Here is a 4,477-nt window from a genome sequence, read left to right as displayed (position 1 = left end):
AACCAAGGGCGAGCGTTAGGAAATAACAAGTACCGGCAGGGATAAAGAGAAGCTCGAAACACCTACCAGTCCACTGCGAAGTAGTCCACCTTTCTCTTGTGAAGCTTGAGGCCTGACAGCATCGGGACCTGAGGGGCAGGCGTTCGGGCTCCGGCGGCGACTGGCGGTGCGGAGGCAGAACCGGATCCAGCCTCAGGAGGTGCAGGGGTGGAAGGGGCAGCACAGACCACCAGCGACGACCTACCCTTTGTCGGGATGAGGGGTTGCTCCCTCTCCCCTTGGTAGTCGTCGGCCTCGACATCATCAGGAAGGGCGTGGAGAATCTCGGCCTTGCTCAGAGGGGAAGTCTCTCCCACCTCTTCCGGGGTCTTCTCCGAATCCACCTCCTCTTCCCCCTCTCCGTGGGACTCGCCAGAAGACACCTCCACCGGTTTCTGCGCCGTAGGAGCTCCCAAAAACACTGGCGGCACCAGCCCCGTGTGCATTAAAAGTCGGCCTAGAGGCGACGAATTCCTCCCGGTCTCTGCGTTGGAACAGGGGAATGAAGGTGCTAGGCGGGTACTCCTGGTAGTCTGTGACTATGATACGCAGGACGGCATCCAGTTCGTCGTCAGGCAGGTCCCCCGGCCTTAGGTGGGCCTTGTTTTCCCCTCCTTCAAGCTCCTAGAAGGGGCGCGTGCGCCTGGAGTGGGGCAACCCGCAGCGTCAAGAACTCCCTCAGGAACATCGCTCCTGTTATTTTGGTCGCGTTCGCATTGTCCGGCTTTAGGTCAGTCATCGTCTATCCCAACACTAATGATGCCCGCTCGTTGACAATCTCCGCCCTGGGCCACTCCTTGCCCTGCCGGGGCGCCTCTGTCGGCAACATCAGGTGCAGATGGGCGAGCTTGGCATCCATCATGACCCATTTGGATTGAATATTGTCGGCCCTCTTCTCGGTGCTCGAGATCGAGTTGGCCTTGCGTGACGCAACGAAGTTGGCGCATCCGGAGATGTGACCCTCGCTGACACGGAGGAAGAAGAAATGGCACAGGAGAGCCACGGACGGCATCACACCCAGGTACGCCTCACAATAGTAGGCAAAGATGGACATGAGGAGGACAGAGTTGGGATGGAGATGCAACACTTGCAGCCCATAGTGGTCGAGGACTTCATAAAATAAATCAGAGAAGGGAGGAACCAACCTGACGACGACGCTACGCGAAAAAATGGGAAGAAGGTGCTCCCCTCAGGCTCCGGCTCGTCGGAGGCGAGTCGGAGCTCCGTCTTCCCCCACTCATTGCTCTCTCCCGCCGTCAGCAGGTGCATGGAGGCAAGGCTCTTCTCCGTGACAGTGGGCGCCTCAAGAGCGGGCTCGTACCAAGCCGGAGCCAAGGAAGTCTTGACCTTGCGCGGCGCCATGGGCGGATGATGCAGAGCAAGGCCAGAGCAGATCTGTAGGTAGCGGCGGCAAAGAGAGAGAAAGGGGATCTGGAGCAAGGCAAGGAAGAAGCAATGAAGGCAAACGCTGCCTGCGCCAACCTTTTGTCAAGTCAAGCAGTTACCGAGGCAACATGGGGAAGCGGAGACACCCACGTCCAATCATCCACCACGCGCAATCGAGGCCACAGGCTTTTGGGGCCCGCGATGCTCCAAACTTGGCCCTTGGCTTCGCCGTGAAGCCAAGCCCGAGCGCACCTTAGGCTCGGGGGCTACTGTCGGCGTCCTGGGAACGGGGGTCCCCAGACTTGCCTGCCTGCGGCCCACGGCACGGCGGAGCTAGCAGGCTGTACGGCCCATCTTCACCAGCAAAGCATCCAAGACCCTTGCGAGGTTCCAAGCCTCGCGAGGCGGATGACGCAAGACCTCCTCTAGAGTGGCCTAGCCAGCCAGGCTCACAAGGAGCGGAGATATCAAGGTGGGGCAAACCTCACGAGACGCTCGTGACGTGAGCCATGACGCACGACACCAGGCGGGCGCCCGGGCGCGCAGCATCCTTGTTTCCTCTTTGGTGCAAAGGAGGCCAGCGCAGGCGAAGAGTACCGAGGCATCAGGCAAAGGTTGCTATATTGGTGCAATGAGACCAAGACCAGGAGGACGGCAAGATGGAGGTCATCGTGGAGCCCAAGACTGCGTCACCACCAGAGCTTTTGGCAGGTAAAGACCACTTTTGTTAGGATAGCTTGTACTAGCTGTCCCCTTCAAATTGGCCCACCATTGTTGGCTCCCTTCCCGCTTGATATTTGGGAAGAGGACCAGGGCCAATATAAATATGACTAGCCACCACCTTAGCAAGGGATGGATCATTCAGACCATCCTCACACACACAAGCTCGCCAAGCTCAAGAACACCTCAACCTCAGGAGGCTGTTCTTCCCTTGTACTGTTCATCATTAGCCCTAGAGGCAATCCACCACCACCACACTAGAGTAGGGTATTACACCACAACAGGGGCCCGAACCAGTATAAATCTTGTGTCTTTCTGTGTTGCGAGTTCGTCGAGTTCGTCCGCGAGATCTTAGTGAGTTAGGGCGTAGATCGGTTGGAGGAAAAGACTTCGGGCGCACCCTAGTGTTCGAACCTTAAGAGTTTGCCGGAACCCCACATCCGAGAACTGCGGAGATGGCTGGGAGCCGACGGATCTGGCCGGAGATGGGAAGGACGAAAGTGATACGGGATTTCTTCAGGGTCGGGCCTCTCGGGTGGCTATGCCTGCTTGACGTCATTCGGACCTCCGTGAAATGGCGGCGACAGCAGGGTCAACGGGTCCAACGAGCAGAGGAAAGGAAGGAGGATAAGCTGAGGTGCAGCGGCATGGACCTACTACTGGTCCAGACCAAGCTGTTCATGGCGGCTCGGCTCCATGGTTTGGCAGCCATGGTGGGCGACAGGTGCCTGCAAGAAAGAGAGAGAGAAGCTTAGGAGGAGGAAGGAACCAGGAGAGGAAGAAGAGGCGAGGGCGCGAGGCAGTTCCTGGCGGACGGCTTGCCGATGGGTGGTGCAGGGCGGAGCTCCGGAGCGGAGTTGAGGACGAGGTGGAGGCGGCGCGGTCTTAGGTTAGGGGAGGTCGGGCTCCTCTGGCTTGATGCGGGTGCATGGAGGCGCGGGAGTTGTGGCATGGAAACAGGGGGAAGGTGGCGGCGCTGGTTGTGTGGATCGGGCAGGGGAGATCCCAAGGGGGATTTGGAAGGTGGCGTCTGGCGAGGGGGAAGATGGGACAGCTCCCCTAGATTTTAGGGTTGCACGATATATATAGCTGGAGAAATTTTGGTTAGGTGCATTTGGTCCCTTCGATCGTAATCAGGCGGTTGAGAGAAAATAGACTAGGTGAGTTCAATAAACAAACCGAAGATATTTAGGGGATGTTTGGGGATGATCCGAATCCAACGGTGATGACTGAGTGGGTCGGGTTCGGGTAAGTTTCAGAAGCGCATGCGAGGGGGCAGCGGGCTGTCAAGAGAGTTTACGTGGTTTGACAAGAGGGAATCGAAAACACGGTTGGTCTCGGAACAGTCAACAAAGGAAACAGGAAGACACAACAACTATGGACGGACTACGAGTTTTATAAAATCATCCGGATGCAATGCTCATGATGACATGATGAAATGCAACAAGCCAATAAATCACACGGCAACAACGAAATACATGGATGGTGTCTGGAGCGTCGGTCTCGTGTCATAACAACACTCCTCCACTTACAAGAGATCTCGTCCTGAGATCTAAGGATGGCACCAGAGAGAAGAGGAAGAGGAAGAGGTAAAACAAAGTTGCTTCTTTGACAAACGAGTGAAACCACAAACCTTGAAAGGTTGAACAAATTGAAACGAGATTGAAACACTCCGGTAGAAAATAGAATAAGGAACACTGTGAGAACTTGAAGGTTACAAAGACATGAACCAAGAGCTCCAAGGGTCAAGATAGACTTTGAAACCATTCCGGTCAAAATGAGATCGATAAGAAATAAGAACAAACGAATTCGGAAAGCAGTCCGGTTGAAATTAGAAGCCATAGAACATGAACTTCAAAAGATGGGGTGATACTTGACGAGAGCAGCAACGCAATGCCTTCAGAACAGAAGAAATAATGGAATGAAGATAACAGAGAAGAGAACAACAACTTATACCACAAATGAATTTGAAAATCAACCTTAAGAAGAAGGGTTGACCGGATTTGTTGAAAAATCAACAGTGAAATGATATGCTTTCCAATGGTCTTATGGGAAACATCCCAAAATTATGAGGTGAAGACCAGCCACTAACGGAATCAACTAATTTGGTTGAGAATACCAAAGAGATGAAAAACTCCTTTCACCGAGAGGATAGGAGGAAACTTGGATTATTGATAGACACCACAATTAGCAACATTCCTTAGGGAAGGCTTTCAGTGAAATCTATACCAAGATAACACCAACGAAAAGATCTCGTGAACGAATTGAAAATGATGGGTTTAAAATATCTCATTCATAACAACTTGTGAACCTTGAAATACGAAGGGAAATT

Source organism: Triticum aestivum, chromosome 2A (assembly GCF_018294505.1).
Source record: "Triticum aestivum cultivar Chinese Spring chromosome 2A, IWGSC CS RefSeq v2.1, whole genome shotgun sequence".
NCBI classification, from domain to species: domain Eukaryota; kingdom Viridiplantae; phylum Streptophyta; class Magnoliopsida; order Poales; family Poaceae; genus Triticum; species Triticum aestivum.
Note: the sequence above shows the minus strand (reverse complement) of the source record.